Source organism: Nuphar pumila, chromosome 6 (assembly GCF_984573655.1).
Source record: "Nuphar pumila chromosome 6, dmNupPumi1.hap1.1, whole genome shotgun sequence".
NCBI lineage: Eukaryota > Viridiplantae > Streptophyta > Magnoliopsida > Nymphaeales > Nymphaeaceae > Nuphar > Nuphar pumila.
The window spans coordinates 45514076-45534786 of NC_143254.1; the positions used below are offsets into that span (position 1 = coordinate 45514076).

General features: G+C 38.5%; 1 protein-coding gene across 1 annotated transcript in view; it reads right to left on the reverse strand.

The window, feature by feature from the left end:
• LOC149834769 (AP-5 complex subunit zeta-1) overlaps window positions 1-20711 on the reverse strand; it is a 116818-nt gene that overhangs the window by 73560 nt on the left and 22547 nt on the right. The gene's annotated exons all lie outside the window — the stretch shown is intronic.

Genomic DNA, 20711 nt, shown 5'->3' on the forward strand with positions numbered 1-20711 from the left:
CTTCTTTCTCCTACCCCAAAAGCTTTTTTTTCTCTCAGTTTTTTCTTCTTTTGCTTTTTTTTTACCTTATTATTTTATTTCTTCACTTTTTCTTCTCCTCCTTTCACCCATCGAACTTCTCTTTTTCTTCTTCTTCTTCCTTTTTTCCCTTTTCTTTATTTTCTTTTTCTTTTTTCCCCTTTTTTTTTCTTCCTCTTGCCCCTCCACTCTCTTTTTTTATTTCTTCCTTTTTCTCCCTTTTTTTCTTTCTTCCTTTTTCTCCTTTTTTTTTCTTTTTTCCTTCTTTTTTATTTTTTGTGTTTACATGTATGCATGTGTTTTTGACATGCACACAAATATATAAAATCTGTTTTTTCAGTTTTTTATATATATAAGAACGGAGTTCATCCTATCCCCTTTTTCTTTACATAACTTTTAAGACCCTCCAAATATCAAAGTTTTGAGCGTTTTATGCTCAATTTGAACCATTAGATGTGTTTATCAATACTTATTTATTGAGAAACAAGATTTGTTTCAAATTGATTTGATGTAAAAATATGAACATGTTATCATGAAATTTTAGTACGATATTAATCAATGATTTTTTACCTCTTTGAAATACACATTTGAGCATAAAGATAAATAATCAATTACATGTTCTCTATTCAGCAACAATCATAAACACATCTAACGTTTCAGATCAAGCATAAAACATTTAAAAACTATGCTTTTTTGAGGGTCCTAACAATGACCTAAAGAAACATGGGCAAGATAATCCTCTCTCTCTCTCTCTCTCTCTCTCTCTCTCTCTCTCTCTATATATATATATATATATATATATATATATATATATATATATATATATATATATATATATATGTTACATTGAATTACACACTTCATCTATAGTTACAATCATATGTTTGTTACTAAATTTAACTATTTGCTGTAATATTTTTGTTTTTCTTGATGATTTTTTTTATCCCACCTAGGCCGACTAGTCCTTTTGACAACTAAGATCAGGCTATATGTTCCATTTACTTTCCATGCCAATATCCGACTTGTTTGCCTATGTTAGCTTTGGATTAGTTTAATAGCTCCAGTCCTGTGTTTTGATCTGGACATAAGATATGATAAAAGAGATCAAAGAAGACCATATCCTATAAAGCTGAGCAGGGACATAGAAGTGAATTTGTATTTGGTATTTCCAGGTTTTCCGACCATTCCTGTGCCTACTCGTATTTGGCAGAGAAATGGCCACGAGTGCAATTACTGTTATTAGCAACTCTAGGAAGTTTACATTATGGTAGATTAAAAGTTAAAACACATAAAATAGCATCTCAATACAATTTCTAGAAAATGTGCCAGTTAAAATACATAGCATACAAATGTTAATAATGTAGCAGTACATTTTGCTAGAACTCAAACTTCTACAACCTCTAGGAAAAGACTGCACGAGTTTCTATATACGTTGGCAAGTTATGGGGTTATTTACATCAGTCATCGGCAAATTTTCAGCATAGGTTTGATGGTTCCCAATATATGCCAGTCAAGTTAACCCTCCAATACCTGGTTTTGAAAAAAAATAAAATGTCAAGGACTTATTTTTGAAACTTATGACTGTCAAGTTTATGAGATTTCGTGTGTGTGGTTCAGCTTTCACAGGAAACAAGAAAAGAGAGAGAGAGGGAGATGCACAATGGCTGGGGCGGCGCACGATAGCTCGACCTCCAAGCCCTAAGCCTTATAAAAGGAGCAGATATACAATGAGACAAAGTTATAGAAGTATTACAAGAATGCCATTAATGAAACAGTATTGTGCATGTGTTTTATTTAACGTGCGTATGGATCTGGATCGAGATCCATACGCATACTATATTTTAACACCCTCCCTCAAGTTGTACGTGATTTTGGAGCATGTACAATTTGCTCTTCAATAGCCAAAATTAACGTCTTGTTAACCCCTTGGTAAACAAGTCTGCCACTTGATCTTCTGTTCGAACATGACGTAATTCTATCTCCTTCATCTCGACTTTATGCCATATAAAATATTGATCAATCTCAATGTTCTTCATTCTGCTATGCTGGATAGGATTACATGCAATGTTTATTGCGCTTTGGTTGTTGTAGTTTCTGTCGTGCCTGCAGCTATCAACTTGTATTCAACCTCTGTAATCGATCGTGCCACTGCCTTTTGTTTTTTGTTGCTCCAGGACACTAAATTGTGTCCAATATATACGCAATATCCAGAGACAGACCGTCTGTCATCTGGATCCCCTGCCCAATCTGCGTCTGTATAAGTGATGAATTCATGCCCTCTATTCAGGTTATCGTTCTTGCGATAAACAAGTTTGTCTCCTATAGTTCCTTTTAAATAGCGTAGAATGCGCTTCACAGCTTCCATATGACCTTCCGTTGGAGCATGCATAAACTGGGATACCTAATTGATAGCATAAACTATATCAGGTCTGGTAAAGGTCGAGTATTGTAACATCCCCACGAGGCTTCGATACGTTGTAGGGTTGACACAAAGATAGCCATCTTCAGAGCTTAGCCTTTGATGTAATACACTAGGAGTGTTGACTGGTTTGCAATTCGTCATCCCGGCTCTTTCCAGAAGATCAAGAGTGTATTTTTGTTGCATGAGTGTTAATATGTCTTGTTGTCTGTCAACTTTCACACCAAGAAAGTACCTCAACTCTCCTAAATCTTTCATCTTGAAAGTTTTCATTAAAAACTGTCTCACGTCTTGCACATGATTATTTGAACTTCCAGTGATCACAATGTCATCAACATATATAAAAAAAAGTATAACAATGTTTGTCTTTTGGTAAATAAAGAGCGAGTGATCCAGAGAGCATCTTCTAAAACGATAGCTTTGAATTTGCATAGAGAAACTTTCAAACAAAGAATGGGACGACTGTTTCAACCCATACAGAGATTGCCTTAGTTTGCACACCCAGGCAGTAGGATCCTTCTCGGCATTGTAACGCCCCAAAAATTTTAACCTTATTATAGTTCAAATATTAAAATTTTGAAACCAAATTTTTTTTATAAGTATAAGTAAATCAGATCTTATAATGCGGAAACGTTTTTTAAAAATGGTTAAGACTTTGGGCGCGGTTACACTAAAGATAACAATCAAATCAAAATGTACGGGATATAGACATTTCAAACCACGTACAATATAAGACTGAAATATGAAGAGTTTTAATTTCATTTCAAATAAGAGTATGAAAAAATACTTCAGTCTCTACATGATCAAGTACTTAAAACGAAAAGATCATGAATACCAAGATCGCAAGGTAAGATTGGACCCTCGAGGATGCAGCTCGATGTAAACACCCCAAATTTTCACTCACCTTCTTGACATCTCCACCAATCATCACATTTCAGTTCTTCGGAAGCAATGAAGGGCAAAATGGTCATTTTCTGTGATTGAACCTTGCAAAAAGTCCTAAATTCCATTCTCGAGTCTCAAAACTTCTCTATTTAAACTCAGAGACATCTTCAAACTGCAAATTTTCAAAATCTCATGCTTAACCAGAAGTCAGAATTTTCAAATTCAAATTTAGAGTAGCAATTTCGTGGGACATGTCTTTGCATAACATCGCATGAGCATTTCATATCATTTCACTGCACAGCATGTCATTTTGAGATCCAGAAGTCCTGGTTTTCAAAAATGTCAATCCAGATTCGAGTTTTAAATATTTCAAAATTGATTTCAAACCCCTGGGTTTTTAAAATTGCCAAATTCTTCCCATTTCACCCCAGGGCTCCGAATTACAAAAGTTTTTCTCAAGAAAACGATCTGGATAGTTTGGACATTGATTTTCAAGATTTCGTCAGTTGAAAAGAGGGGGACACAATTTCAAAATTCATAAGACCTTATTTCAAACTTTTACAAGAAGGGTTCCAAATTGCTCCGCATCTTTCTAAATTTTACCCTGAAGAACCATTTTCTTCTAAGTTTTGAAACTGAATCAAAGTTCACTTCGTGTTTTCTAAACTTAGCCTACTATTGTGAAAATTCCAAAATATCTCATTTGGCTTTTATTTCAAATAAATGACGTGGGACCCGCCTCGAGGTGGTGTCACACCTAAATTTTCAAATATTTCCCTTATTTTCAAAACAGTGCCCATCCGGAAGTGGCTCCGATTTATAAAACTCTTTCATTTTGATTTAATTTTAATAAAATAATTAGTAGGCCCACGTAAGGGGCGCCCCACTAAAGCCCCTTGCCAAGAAAAACAAATTTTTTTACCTCAAAAAGTTTTCAAATCCGGTTGAGGTGGCACCACCTTAAAAAAAAAAGAGAGAGAAAAAGAAAAAGGGAAAAACAAAATCCGTTTTTTTTAAAAATCATTTTTTTATCGCTTTTCAACCCCCCAAAAGAAGCCATAGTAAAACCCTACCCCAGCCTTTCACTTTACCTAAGTTTTAGGTAAAGTAGACGCAGGAGCTTTCTTCAAAAGGATCCAGCCGTTCCCTTTTTTTTCTCCAAGGATTGACGAGTTTCAAAAGCTTTCAAAATTCTGTTTAAAAATTTTCAAATGTTTTCCAAAAGCTTAGGTGAAAAGATCCAAAATTGCCGATTTTTTTGGATGAAAGCCTTCCGGATCTTTAAAAAGAGGCCTTCGATCACCAAACAGAGGAGCTTGGAATGCCGATTTCCTTTTTCCCTAGCAAGCCTCTCTGAACCCTTCTGCATCTTCCCCTTTTCACTATCTTTTTTTTTAGCAAGGGTTAAAAGAGCCCATAATTCTCCTGCGTTGGGGATAGTCGGCTCCTTCTATCAGTTACCAAAAGGAAGGCTCAACGGGGTAACCGAAGAGCGTGCGGCCCTCCTTCCCCCTTTTGAAGCCTGACTCAGCTCTGAAGGAAACGCCAACAGCAGCCTCCTCTTTGACAAGGTAAAGGCTTCTCTTTTCACTTTATCCTGAACCTACAGGAAGTCGATATCTATTTCAGGCCGTATGTGTGGTAAATCCATCTCAAACGGCTGATGTGATTTACATGGTGGTTTAGTCAATATGTCAAGAACTGATAATGCCTCTCAATGGCATTCTCAATTCAGTTAAAAAACCTGGGTTTAACGATTCCTCTGAATCGCATGTTTTAATGGAATCATCATCTTCTAAATGATGCTTATTTGACTTGCTTTGGTCCCAACTTGCAGCTTTCAGACCTATGTTTTCCCTATCACTTTTAATACATCCTCAATTTTATCTGAGCCTTTGAAGTCTGTCGTATAAAGGATAAAGACTTTACACATGTTTCCTGTGTAGTGAATTAAGCTTAGTCGAGTCCTCTATTCAGGCATGACCCCCTTTTGTCATAAGTTTTTTTTTTACCTGTTGTCTTCACCATTCTCTTACACTTTTTTTTAGTAACAGTTGTTCAGTCTTCCTGTATTTCACTGGTTTCTACATAGTTAAAAAAAAAAATTTTTGAGAAAAGTGATTACATGCCCTTACCTAAATCGATTGTCCATGAGGACACATCGTATATTGATAAGTGCTCTTAACCAAGGCACTACAGTCGAATCCATTCGCTACATTTTTTTTTCCTGTTTTTCTTTATGTTCTTCTCTGCAGCCTTCCTTTTTTTTCTAATTCCTTGATCGTGGGTATTGCGATTCCTGCTATGATTTGCCTATCTTTTCCTTTTTTTTATGTATTTCGTTCACTTAATGCTGTCATTTTATTCACTTTCAACAGCATATATATTGCAGTACAGGTTTAACTTCGATAGCTGCTGCTTACATTTGCCTATGGTTGTTGTTGGCCTTTTTGTGAGAAATCAGATGTGGGAGTCACCTTACTATTGTAGCAAGAGATAGAGAGAGAGGTAAGAGGGAAGAGAGAAAAAAATGTTGGGCGTGATGTCTTCTCCCCTTTCCATTGATATTTATATGTTGTACGAGTGGTACAATACAGTACTGTATTGTACAATACAGTACAGTATGTTGTACAAGTACAAGTGGTACAATACAGTACAGAAATATATTCATTTACATATACATATTTAACAGCCTCCCTCAAGTTGAGGATGATCTTCAATCATGCTCAACTTGCCCTTAAGTAACCAAAATTGATGACTAACCAATCCTTTGGTGAAGATGTCTGCTACTTGGTCTTCTGATCTGACATACGAAGCCTCAATTTCTTCTGTTTCAATCTTTTGTCTAACAAAATGCTGATCAATCTCAATGTGCTTCGTGCGACAATGATGAATAGGGTTAAAAGAAATATTAATGGCACTTTGATTATCACATAAAAGCAGAGAGGAAGAGATAGGTTCATTCAACTCTTGAAGAAGATGCCGTACCCAAGTGACATCAGCTGTCCCTGCTGCCATTGCCCTGTACTCTGCCTCAGTGCTGGATTTAGCAATGGCCTTTTGTTTCTTACTACTCCAAGTGACAATATTTGGGCCAATAAAAACACAATATCCTGAAACCGACCTACGCTCATCAGGGTCCCCACCCCAATCTGCATCACAATATGTAAGTAAACGGTGTCCTGTAGTGAAGCTTTCATCTTTGTGATAGAGCAATCCATCTCCAATAGTCCCTTTCAGATATCTGAGAATACGCTTAATACATTCCATATGACAATCAGTGGGAGCATGCATAAACTGAGATGCTTGATTTACAGCATAAGCAATGTCAGGTCTTGTAAATGTAAGATATTGCAACATACCAACAATGCGGCGATATAAAGTGGAATCATGATATAATTGGCCTTCTTTTGCACTAAACTTATGATTTAAGACAGATGGGGTGCTGAGAGGTTTACAATTAATCATACCAGTGGTGTGAAGAATGTCAAGAGTATACTTGTGTTGACTTAGAGTGAGTCGATCATCTTGTCTATCGACTTCAACTCCCAAGAAGTATCGCAATGGGCCTAAGTCCTTCATCTTGAATTTGGCCATGAGTAAAGACTTGACCAAGGCAATATGTGCATCATCACTCCCAGTGATAATGATGTCATCAACATATATAAGAACCCAAGTAGTAACATGATCATTCTTATACATAAATAAAGAATGATCAAGTATACTCTTAGAAAAGCCATGCTGCTGAATTTCCATGGAGAAACTCTCAAACCAAGACCGAGATGCCTGTTTTAAACCATAAAGAGACCTTCTCAATTTACAAACCCATGTAGCCGCATCATGTTCACTATATCCAGGAGGTTGCTCCATATACACCTCTTCCTTCAAGTCCCCATGTAGGAACGCATTCTTGACATCCAACTGGCTAAGAGACCAACCATGCTGAAGTGCCAAAGTGAGGATCACACGAATGGTGCCAATTTTGACAACAGGGCTAAAAGTTTCCTCATAATCTTGCCCATATTGTTGTGTGAATCCGCGTGCAACAAGGCGAGCTTTATATCTTTCAATGCTACCATCTGGTTTACGCTTGATCTTGTAAACCCATTTGGAACCAACAACATTTCTATCAACAGGTCGAGGAACAATATCCCATGTATGACATTCATGAAGTGCTGCCATTTCTTCGTTCATAGCTTCAACCCAAGCTCGAGAATGGGCTGCCTGATGGAAAGTAGACGGCTCTTTCTCTTTGGCCACATTGGTTAGAAACAACTGAAAGTCAAGAGAAAAATTGTTGTAACTAACCCAACGATGGATAGGATGCCTTTCACGTGTGGATCGTCGAAGAGGGGGAGCCTCGTGAGATGGAGTTGAAGGGGCTCCTCGACGGGCATAAACCAAACCTGAAAACCGTGAAGGCGCATCCTGGATGATGGAGTTGTCTGCTTCAAACTGAATTGGTTCATCAACAACAGGATCTCTGATAGAGTCATATAGCAAAGTATCACAAAGCCATGGATCATAAGTAGTTTGCTCATATACCTGAGAAGTATCACAAGTGCTGAAATGGTCATCATCAAAAACAACATTTCTAGACACCTTAATCTTACCCAAAATAGGATCATAACATCTATATCCTTTATACCCATCGGCATATCCCAGAAATCTGCACTGAACTGCTCTGTCCTGAAACTTGTTACGTAAAGAATGATCCACATGGACATAACAAATGCATCCGAAAGCATGCAAATCATCATAAGAAGGGTGAGAACCGTGAAGCAAATAATAAGGAGACTGATCTCCTAATAATTCCATAGGCAACCTGTTAATGATATGCACTGCAGTGTGAAAGGCCTCAGTCCAAAGAGAGAAAGAAATATCAATATTGTGCATCATACTTAACGCGGTTTCAACAATATGCCGATGCTTACGTTCTGCTACTCCATTCTGTTGTGGAGTGTAAGGACAAGAGGAGTTACGTGTGATGCCATGGTCCTTTAAATATTCACTAAAATCATGAGATATGTATTCTCCACCACCATCACACTGGAAATAAGTGATATTTGAATTGAAAAGGTTCTGAACAAGAGCATGGAATTGTTTGAAAAGTTTGAACACTTCAGATTTAGATTTCATAAAGTAAATCCAAGTGTAACGAGTGAAAGAGTCAAGAAATAACACATAATAACGAGAGCCAGATAGAGATGAAACAGGAGCTGGGCCCCAAACATCAGAGTGAATAATTTCAAATGGCTTAGAAGCTCTTTTATTGATACTTTGAAAGGGAAGTACATGACTCTTGCAGACATTACAACTAGGATACTTATGATCTAATTTGACTTTGGGAATAAAACCCTGAGAAGACAATTTGTCAAGGAACCCTTGACTACAATGACCTAACCGACGATGCCAAGAAACTGACTTATTACATTGCATAACAGAAGAAGACTGACTCAAATAAGCAGGAAAAGATGGAGACACGGTAGATGACGTCTTCAAAGTCCCGGGGGCTGCTTCGAAAACGTACATGTTTCCGCGTCGTCCACCCTTAGCGAGCATCTTCTTGGTTCGAAGGTCCTTAAGACAAACAGAAGACGGAGTAAATTCCATGGATGAATTTGTTTCATCAACCAATTTAGAAACAGATAAAATGTTTTTCTCAATGGCAGGAGTGAGTAAGACATTTTTCAATGGTAGTGTAGATTGTGACAAAGAGAGAGATGCATTTCCAGTATGAGAAATAGGGTGGTGGGAACCATCTCCCGTGACAATAGTGCCAGTGCCAATATAAGGAACCATGTTGGAAAGTTTACCTGCATCAGAAGTAACATGTGCGGCTGCTCCAGAATCAATATACCAAACTCCATCATCATTCTGACGCAAATTCATGTTGTTAAATGCAGTCATCAGAATTTGTTGCACATCATGTGGCAACCCTGCACTCTGTCCCTGATCAGTACCCTGATGTGCTCGAAAATTTCCCTGCGGCTGCCCCTGAAACTGTCTAACATTCATCTGTCCAGCTCTTGGTCCTGGCCTCCCTGCCTTGTTGCAATTCTGTGGGTTGTGCCAACAATCTGCTTTCACATGGCCACGCTTGTTGCAATGGAAGCAAGTAGGGACACGGGTACCTCTAGTGGCAGGTGGAGCAGTAGGAGTAGGAAGGAGTCCTCCACGGCCCATATGAGCAGCAGGTGGACGAAATGAGGTAGACCCAGATGTAAACATGACAGGATGAGGATCATCAATAAGATGATCTTGAGTCAAACTAACTTCATACTGTAGGAGTTTGGCCTGTAAATCCTCAAAGCATGGAAGTGTAGAGGCAACCTGTAATGCAGTGCAAAACATACGATATTGGGGCCCAAGGCTTCCCAATACCTGTTGAACAACATCTCTGTCAGAAACAGGATATCCAATAGCGGCCAACTGATCAATGATAATTTTGATATCCCCTAGAAATTCAGTAATGGTCTTAGTTCCCTTTCGCATAGATTGGAACTGCCATTTCAGTTGAAGTGCACGTGATTCAGAAACCTGTGAATAAGAGTGAGCAAGATGTCTCCATAGTTCTGCAGCAGTAAAATGGTCAGAGATAGTTTGTAATATACGATCAGATAACGTGGCAGTCAAATAGGCAACCACAGATTGGTCCTTCTGAAACCAAACATCATACGCAGGATTTGGAATAGCAATGCAACTCACCTTCCCATCATTACCAGTTACCTCTTGCGTAATAGTCATAGGTGGGGCGGGTGATCCCCCATCCAGATGCCCGGAAAGACCATGACTTCGGATAAACGGCAGAATTTGGCGTTTCCAAAGTAAGTACTTATCATGAGTTAATTTGTGAGAAACAAGTTGAGAAAGAAATCCGGGGCTGATTTTAGAATCCATAAGGAAGAAGATCAAAGATGAATCAAACAGCACGACAGAAATTCGTAGGTTGTACGGACAGAACCGTACGGACAGAAATTTTTGAGTTTTGGAAATCACGATTTTTTAGTTAATCGTGCAGAATGTACGATTTATCAACTATATTGCAAGAAATGGATAAGAAATCACAAGAAGTTTGAGAAAAGAGGCACTTTTGAGAAATGAGGGTTCCCAAATTTGGGGAAAACAGAAATTAGGGTTGATAAAATTGGGGATAACAGAATATGTAAGAAGGAAAAGATGCACGATATGAGGAAATGAAGAAACGACGTCGAAATATAGTGATTCAACGGAGAAACAACAGAGAAAAGATGAAACACTTTCCTTGAGAACGCCCAAAAACGCACGTCAAGGTCCTTAGGGGCCTTCCAGATGATCGTGATTACCACGCCCTTGGCTCTGATAACATGTGAGAAATCAGATGTGGGAGTCACCTTACTATTGTAGCAAGAGATATAGAGAGAGAGGTAAGAGGGAAGAGAGAAAAAAATGTTGGGCGTGATGTCTTCTCCCCTTTCCATTGATATTTATATGTTGTACGAGTGGTACAATACAGTACTGTATTGTACAATACAGTACAGTATGTTGTACAATACAGTACAATACAGTACAGTAGTACAATACAGTACAGTATGCTGTACAATACAGTACAATACAGTACAGTAGTACAATACAGTACAGTATGTTGTACAAGTGGTACAATACAGTACAGAAATATATTCATTTACATATACATATTTAACACTTTTGCCTTGGAATAGTTCCATTATAGCAAAATTTTGATCCCCAAATGTCACCAGCGTCTTGGCTATTGATGCTTCCCATTGGGAACCCATCATGTGTCAGTCCTCTGTTAACAAGAGGTTTTGGAATTGCTATAAGATTTGTAAAAGTATCTGAAGATGTGTGAAATCCAGGTGCAAGCATACCCCTTTTGCAGGAACCAAGCTGTCTTGAGAAACTGGCCAATAAATCTGTTACATGGCCTGAAATACATTACAAAGCATGATATTTTGGTCACCTAGTTCAGAAATTAAAACTGGGGTATCGGTCTTATGACTGATGGCCGGCTATATCTGTTGCATCCAAGCCGATTTTAATTCCTTTGAAGCGGACCTGTTGTATGATAGATCGACTACATTTGAAGATGACCACCACTTTGCTTTGCTGTAATGTCCATATTTGAGCTTTTAACCTGTGAACAGGGTTAATTGGTGAGAGTTGATCGGTCATCCAATTAAGATGACAGTTTGCTTATCCCAGCCAGTAATATGTGACTGTCTTTTCTTTAAGTTTTCCTTTGACACAACAGGTGTTTCTTCATGGGTTCTGTACTTAGCATTGAGCACACCATATCCTAACACCCGTGATGTCTCTCACCTTCATATTTGTTGTACAGCGTGCATCTTGTAGTTGATTTCTGATCTTAAGTGGTTCATTAGTTATGCCCAGTGTATCTTTTGTAGATGTTTATGTGTATCTTGTACATGTTCTGCCCATACTCTGAAATATTTCCTGCATATCAAGTACTAATGGTTACGTTTGCTACTGTAGAGTAATATTGTTAGCACTTAAACATTCCATTAAAAACCACCCAACATGGTTATACGTTAGTACCCTCTATAACCCATTTGTATGACCCTAGTTATCCATACTCCAGCATATAGTTATACAGGGCATATATACCTCACATATGTAAATCGGCTCATTAGGCCTATTCTCAATTACGAGAATATCCAAGTGTTCATGTGCACTTTCTTTCATATATGTATTTAGAAGGATGTCATCATAGGCTTTTAGGTAGATATAATTTTCGTGTATATTCCAATATAAATAATTTTTTTTTCTTTCTTTCATTCAATGTGAACTTAGGTGTTTAAGTCCACAGTCCTCCTTTTAGTTTTGGCATGACCTCCGGATATCTCCATATCTACTTCGGACCAAAATTTTCTTTTGATATTATATTTTCATATATACATTTCTATTGTGATCCGAGGTACAATTATCAATGTACTGATCTTAATGCAGGATTTTCAATCTCTCTTGACATGCCATATTTCTAGCATTAATCCATTTTACAGGAAAAAAACCTGGAGGATGCTGACTATTTTAAGTTTCGTATTTTTCATTTATTTTGAATTATGTCAGAGATGTAATAATCAAACTTGGAATGATATTTACTTTTACTACTTAGATTAGGATGCATCTTATGTAGTTTGATTCCTGCGATATCCTGATTCTATGATTCATATATCTCATTTTGCAAAATCACCATGGATGTACACGAATGGCACGTGCACCAACTCTTAGAGAGTTGACGAACTTGGTGGAGTCCATATTTACGGCCCTAGTCGGAATATGGACGAGACCCAGATTCATCATCTTTCTACCAGTCACACGGGGCCTACACTCTTAGGCTATCTTAAAAATGCACATCATATTTCCAATTTTGCAAAACATCATGAATTAAATCAATTAAACTCTGAACATGTTCATGGCCACAGTCAGAACATGTGAAGGATTTATTTTGACTTAATACACATTTTTTCAACAAAATCTCTCAGAAAATCTTTTCAAAGTGCATTCATACATCCAATTCATCTGCATCATGGCATCATCTGCTTTTCTCATGATTTTCTCGAGAAAACTTCATTCCATAGAAATCAGTTTCTCAAGAAACTTCTAAAATTTTCAAAGTCGAATTTTTCAAGTCAGGTTTTCCGGTGATTTTCCCTGGAAAATGTTATTTTCTTAAGATTTTCAAAAGGAGTTTCCCAATCTTTCTCAAGAATCAAAATCAATTTTCAAGGGTTTCAAGGCTAAGATTCCTAGGATTTCAATTTCCCAAGTTTCAATTTTCCTTCTCCACAGGGGTTTTCCAATGAATTTCAATCATTTTTCAAAGAAAATTTTCAAAAGTTGAGATTTTCCCTGACAAACATTTCTCTTTAAATGTTCATCATTTTCCTAAGAATTACTTCCATTTTCTCAGGATTTTCATCTATTCATGATTTTCCCAAAACTTCATAAATTTTCTCGAGATTTCAAACCTTTTTATCTGAGTTTCCTGAGAGATTGATTTCCATCTTTTTCCTGAGAAATGCTTTTCAACTCCAAATATTTTTTAAAGCATACATCACCTTTTTACCAACTACCATTTTACAAAATCTCATAACACATGCCTGAATTCTCTGTGCATTTAGGATAGAACACAATTTCGATGATTTACCTAAGTCAAGCACATTTTGGTCCTTGGTTCGATTACCCCTGTTAAAGGCGGCAGGAACGGTCGAACCTCGTACCGACAGGTCGAGCCCCATCCCATGGATTTTCCCGCTATTTCAAAAACGGAGGCGAGTAATTTTCAAAACAATTTTCCAAAACTCTGGTCAAGTTTGACTCGCAGAAATCGTTTTCCTCTCTCTCCCGCGAGGAAAGGGAAGAGGGAAAATTTTCGCGACTATAATACTCGACCAGCCCTTCGCTCCAACTACTCATCATACTTTACCTGCATTACCTGTCCCCCATAAAACGGGGTCAGACTTGCTAAAGTCTGGTAAAGCAACCCAAACTTAAACTTAAAGAAAATATATCAAGCATTTAAAGGTAAAGATATATTATTCATCCATCGTCAAGTGATAGACAAGGGAACAACGTCTTATGAGTCATTCATTTCAAGCATTCGAACATAAAGCATTTAAAAGCATTTCATCACTTAATATTTTATTCAACCTTAACTGAAGTAATAAAGCATAATCTATATGCATTCAAGTCATACAAGTCATCGCGTATATATATATATATATATGCATCTAAGACATTCAGATCATTACATCATTTTCATATGCATTCATAATTCTTATAAACAATAAGTCAAATCACATTTAACCATTCCAACGTGAAACACACGCACATACCTTATAAGTAATTTAGTTAGATATTTATGATACACATCAATCATGATACATAGGTGTGATATATTTACTCAGACAATCATAATGCAAACATTTGCAATGAAACTATGTAGGCGTGATGTATCATTCACCTAATAAGTCAAAACTAGTCATTTATAGGCGTGATGTGTGATTCACCTATACGTTAACATAAGTGTCACAATCATAACCTAATATCAAGATCTAAAATCAATAAGGATTTGATTATTGTAGCAAACACGAGAAGCGAGGCAGGAGAAAGAGAGAGAGAGAGAAAGGAGAACTCATTTTTTCTTGATTAAGGCTAATCTCTATGATAAATAGAGAGAGGCCAATCTAAAAAATTACATACAAGTCCCTTATTAAAACAAGAAATATCAAATAACCTACTTTTAAGAAAACTTAAACTTAAAACCTCTTAATCTCAACACTCCCCCTCAAGGTGGAGCATAGATATCAATCATGCTCAGCTTGTCATAGCATTTTGAGAAATTTGGTCTAGCAAGAGGCTTTGTAAACATATTTGCAACTTGGTCCTCCGACTTTAGATATTTGGTAGTGATATGACCAGCTTGAACCATATCTCTTACATAGTGGCAATCAACCACAATATGCTTTGTCCTCTCATGAAAGACAGGATTGTTCGCTATATATGTGGCAGCCTTGTTATCACACATCATGGTCATAGGAGAGGAAACCTTCACCTGAAGATCATTTAGAATAGTACGAACCCACATTAATTCAACAGTTGTTTAGGTCATAGCCCTATATTCTGGTTCTGCACTCGACCTAGCAACCACATTTTGCTTCTTACTTTTCCATGAAATTAGGTTATCTCCCAAAAGCACACAGAATCCTGTGGTAGATTTTCTATCTACTACAGATCCTGCATAGTCAGCATCAGAGTAAGTCACTATCTCCAGAGTTCCACCTTTCTTAAATAATAACCCTTTTTCCAGGATAAGATTTTAAATACTTGAAAATCATTATAGCTGCATTCCAGTGTACCTCAGTTGGTTTGTCCATAAATTGGCTAACTTTGCTTACTGCTAAAGCAATATCAAGCTTGGTCACAGTTACATATAGTAGCTTCCCTACTAGTGAGCGATAGCTTTTGCTATCAACCGGTTTCGACCCTTCTTCAAACAACTGAACTTTATGGTCCATGGGAATATTTGCTAGTTTAGCTCCCAACATTCCAGTTTCCTTTAATAGGTCAAGAACATACTTCCGTTGAGACAAAACCATCCCTTCACGGATCCTGGCAACTTCTATACCCAGAAAATATCTAAGTGAACCAAGGTCTTTTGTAACAAAGTGTTTTTGAAGATGAGCCTTTATAGCTTCAATATCTTTCATATCATCTCCTGTAAGAATGATGTCATCCACATATACCACCATAACAATTATGCTTGTGTTAGTTTTCTTGATAAATAATGTACGATCTGCCACTGACCTATTAAAGTCAACACTTGACATCACTTCAAACAACTTTTGAAACCATGCACGCGGACTTTGTTTCAAGCCATATATCGCCTTTCTCAATCTACACACCTTCTGACACTCCCCCTCAACCTCGAATCCAGGAGGTTGTTGCATGTAAACTGTCTCAGATAGATCCCCATATAGAAATGCATTTTTCACATCTAATTGGCACAAACTCCAACCATGATGAACAGATACTGAGAGAACAAGACGAATGGTGCCTATCCGTGCAACAGGAGAAAAGGTTTCAAAGAAATCAATACCATAAGTCTGAGTATACCCTTTTGTTACTAATCTGGCCTTCTACCTTTCAAACCATCTGATTTGTACTTTATTATATATACCCATTTGGGCCCAACAATGTCAGCATCCACCGGGGAATCAACTAGATCCCATGTATGTTGAGACAATAAAGCATCCATTTCTTCTTGCATAGACAGCTTCCACCTGTTATCTAGCTCTGCCTGTTGATAGTTCAGAAGAATAGTTTCAGCAGATAAGGCTGAAATAAAAGTTTTCATCTGATTTCCAATTCTGACATCGGACACAAAATGAGATATGGGATATAAGGTACATTGTCGTGTCCCCTTTCATAGAGCGATTGGCCTGTTATCATCATCATGAAGATCATTGTTGTCAGTAGTACTTACCTCAGGAGAAGAAGAAGAAGATGAAGGCACTGGAGGAGGTGGAGATCTACGCACATATACCAATGGAGGATTATTAAATCGTGAAGAGGATGAAGTTTGGTTCGGTAATGAGGGCACAGATTCCAAAGGAAGAGGAGGTATAGGTAATGAAAAAGTCTCAGTTGGATCAACTTGCATCTGAGAACCGGTACTAGAGTAATATGGAATAGATTCCAAGGACGATACATCCGCACTGACATACTCTCGGCGAGAAATTGGATCATAACATCGATATCCCTTTTGATTTTTTGGATAACCTATAAATATGCATTTTGTAGCTTGAACAGCTAATTTATCACGATCAGGGCCAAGTTTGTGTACAAAACAAACACATCCAAATATTTTAGGTGAGAAAGAGAAGAGTGGGGCATTAGGTTTTAGGATATGTAATGGAATTTGATCTCCCACAGAAGATGAAGGCATGCAGTTAATTAGATAACAAGCAGTGATAACCGCATCACCCCAATATAACGCAGGAACATTGGATTGTATCATAAGGGTCCGTGCGACATCAAGCAGGTGCCTGTGTTTTCACTCAGCCACACCATTTTGTTGAGATGAATTGGCACAGGTAGTTTGGGGTTGAATGCCATGATCTTGGTAAAATTGTAACAAGGCTTTTGATTTAAACTCAAGAGCATTATCACTGCGAACAATCTTGACAACAGATTCAAACTGAGTTTTTATTTCAAGAATTAAGGATTTGATAATACTTGAAACTTCTAATCTTTCTTTTATTAAAAACACCCACGACAACTTAGAAAAATCATCAACAATAACAAGATAGTATCGACATTGAGTCCTAGCAGGAATCTTACTAGGACCCCATACATCTGCACGAAGATCAAAAACTTTATGACTGGACTGACTCTGACTCGAAAGGAAAGAACTTCGATAATGCTTGCCCAACTGACATGCTTCACACTGAAATGATGTAGTAGAAGGAATTTGAGGAAAGACATAACGAAGCTTTGACAATGAAGGATGACCAAGACGACAATACCACTGAACAGGACTGGATGAGTGTTCTGCTGTAGCATAAACATTACCCACTGGATGATGTAGGTAGTAGACTCCATTTTCTTCATAGCCTCCACCAATCTTCTTCCCCATCAGCAAATCCTGAAAATGACAACCCATCGGAACAAATATCACTCTACAATTTAGTTCTTTGGTAAGACAACTAACAGAGAGTAAACTTTGAGGAAAATTGAGAGCATGAAGAACATTTTTCAACTGTAAGGAAGAGGATATAGAAATATTTCTCTGACCAACAACTGATGAGGAACTCCCATCGGCTAATGAGACTCCTCGATGAACAGTAATATCCTTTAGATCTGAAAAGAAAGCTAATTTCCACACAAATGTCTGGATGCACCAAAGTCAATAATCTACTTACTATCATTCAGATGAAGATGATTCCCTGTTGAGTAGGCCACACCAGCTACAGGAGAGGAGGAGCTCGAAGGGCGAAGAGCTATCAGCTCATCATATTATGCTTGACTGAGGGTGATACTTTCACTTGCAAAGGTATTATCACGTGCATTTGTTACCTCTAGTGTAGTAACATTTGCTTTTGGAGCATTTGACTTTGATGAAGAAGTTGACCGGCCATGCTTATCCCAGCAACGATCTTCTAAATGTCCAGATTTTCCACAAAATGTACATTGAAGTTTTCATCTGCCTCTCATACCTCTGCCACGACCTTGTCCTCTGATATTCTGAATATTTTCACGCCCATAACCAGATGAGACAGCTAGAGCAGATGACTGAGACACAGGGTGAGATTGTGGAAGAAAGATCGCAAGTCTACTCAGTTGATCGAACAGATCTTCGATACGCGGTAACGGATACTTATTCTTTATCGTGACATGGTTGAGCATTCGATAGTCGATGCACAACCGCAATGATCCGTCTTTCTTTTTAACGAATAAAACATGAGCTCCCTAAGGCGAGACATTAGGGCGAATGAATCCTAAATTCATCAACTCCTGTAACTGCTTCTTGAGTTCCTCGAGCTCGGCTGGCGCCATACGGTATGGAGCTTTAGAAATTGGCGCAGTACCTGGTAGCAACTCGATGTTGAATTCAACCTCTCGTGGTGGGGGAAGTCCTGGCAGCTCCTCTGTGAAGACGTCCGGAAAATCCCGAACCACCTCCAGATCTCTTATCGAAACTTGCGTCGGCTCAGACTGGACGACACTGACTAAAAAGGCAGTGCATCTCCTTCTCATGTAATTTTGTGGCTTTAGTGAAGAAATCATCTTGCTTGCACGAACCGCCTTCGCGAACTTGAATTCCACCTTTTTTCTCTTCCTTACATGAGGAGGAAAATAGTTCTCCAAGAAAGCCTTTTTGAAGGCCTCCCAAAGAATAAATGAAGTTGTCGAGAACTGTATGTTCCGGGTCGTGTCCCACCAATGGCGGGCGGCACCCAAAAGTCTGAAAGTACCGAAAAGAGTCTTCTTGTCTTCTGTGACTATCAAAACTTGGAATACTCGCTCTACTTCCAATATCCAGTTCTCAGCTGCATCGGGGTCGGGCTTGCCTGTGAAGGTTGGAAGATCGAGCTTTAAGAACTTTTCATACGATACTGTCGCATGGTGGCTTAGTTCTGGGGTAGGTACTTGGTTGTGCACTTGATTTCGCATGGCGCTAGCTAATGCGCTCAGAGAATCCATGATGAATCTCCGTTGATCTGACCATTCGTCAGACGAACCCTCGTTCGAACCTCGAACCATCCTTAAAATAACCAGATGATACATAGGTCAATACTTGAAGGGAAAGAATAATATCAAAAAGGTTATCGTATTTCCGAGTAATAGAGATTACAAAAGTCCAGTAGTGCTGGTACAAGTGGGCACTTACAAAAAACCAAAAAAAAAAAAAAACTGCCCATGGGTACAAAAAACCAACAAGTTTTATCTCCTTTTTAGGGATGATGAGAGTACTTCTTCAAGTACTCTCTTGCGATACCTGTGCGCCTTAACCCGCGCAGAGAGGGAAAAGGATGCAAATCTTCATTCGGGACTCCTTGCCCGTGAAGAGGAGTTGTGGGAGTGTAATGTGGCGAGGCATTCGGTGCATAGGGCGGCGAAGCCGGAGTGTACACCGAAGAATCCAGTATGTACTGCGGTGAAGCCGGTGTGTACACCGGAGAATCCGATATGTACAGCAGTGAAGCCGGAGTGTTCACCGGAGTATTTGATATGTACTGCGGTGAGTCTGGGGTTAGTGTGTATATTGGTGAGTTGGGGGAAAGCATATGAGTGGGTGGAGCTACGTCCTGAGCACTCTCTTGGGGTAATATCTGTCCATCACACGTTGGGGTGTCTAAAGTACCCTAGACTGAGGATGATGTGTCCTTCAGATTATGTGCTGCAGACGCCCTTCTATCGTATGCTTCCATGAGTTGACAATTATTTATTGCATGACCTTTTTTACCACAGAATTTGCACCCCATCTGGGCTTGCCAGGGAGATTCTGCTTCAGAAGATTCCAGAGAATTGTGCCGATTAAGTAAAACATGATTTGGCACGCGACTTCCTTCCCAAAAGTGCATTGCTGCCCATGTCGTGGCTAGCGGTGCTTGGTAGGCGTCCGAAAGCGTAAAGCCCCAAGAATTCGTAAAAGTGGGAGGGGGCGGCCTGCTACTCCAACATTCGGAACCGGTAGTCGAACGCTGAAGTCTTCCCACCACGGAGCTTCTGCCCCTAACTGAACGACAGCGCGTTCTTCGTGCACCTCTTCTGCGTCCCAATCTCGCACCATCCGAAGAGTTCATTTTCTTTGAACAAGAAAACCTCAAATACTCATATAAGGTATGCTCTAGTCTAATAGTATAGAAAAAGAAAAATTAAGTTACTTACAGCGCGATGCGAATGCTCGATGACTAAGAATCACTGTTTCGATTTGCTCTGTTACCAAGTTGTAACGTCCCAAAATTTCGAACTTTATAATTTCTTTGAAACAGTTGAAAATTTTCTTTTCTTTACCGAGTTTATTTTTAAAATCAGCAGAAACAATTTTTTTAAAAGAAAAAGGACAAGTTTGACAACTTTAGGCACGTTAGCGAGAGAGCAAAGATTTACCATAGACGATCTGCAATAATACTTAGGAAACCATTTCTTCTATTTAAAGAGAGTGTCAGGTTTGTACAAAAATTTGGATTTCCTCTAGGGAAACCGTATCAAAAACCAAAATGTCCAGGAGAAGAACTACGAGCAGAAACAGTAGATCCTGAAGTCATCTCGCAGTCGCGCCATCGCCTGTGATGCACCTATTCGTCACCTGTACCCGTGAAATGGGTTAGTTTTGCGAAAAACTAGTAGGTGAGCACAAAAA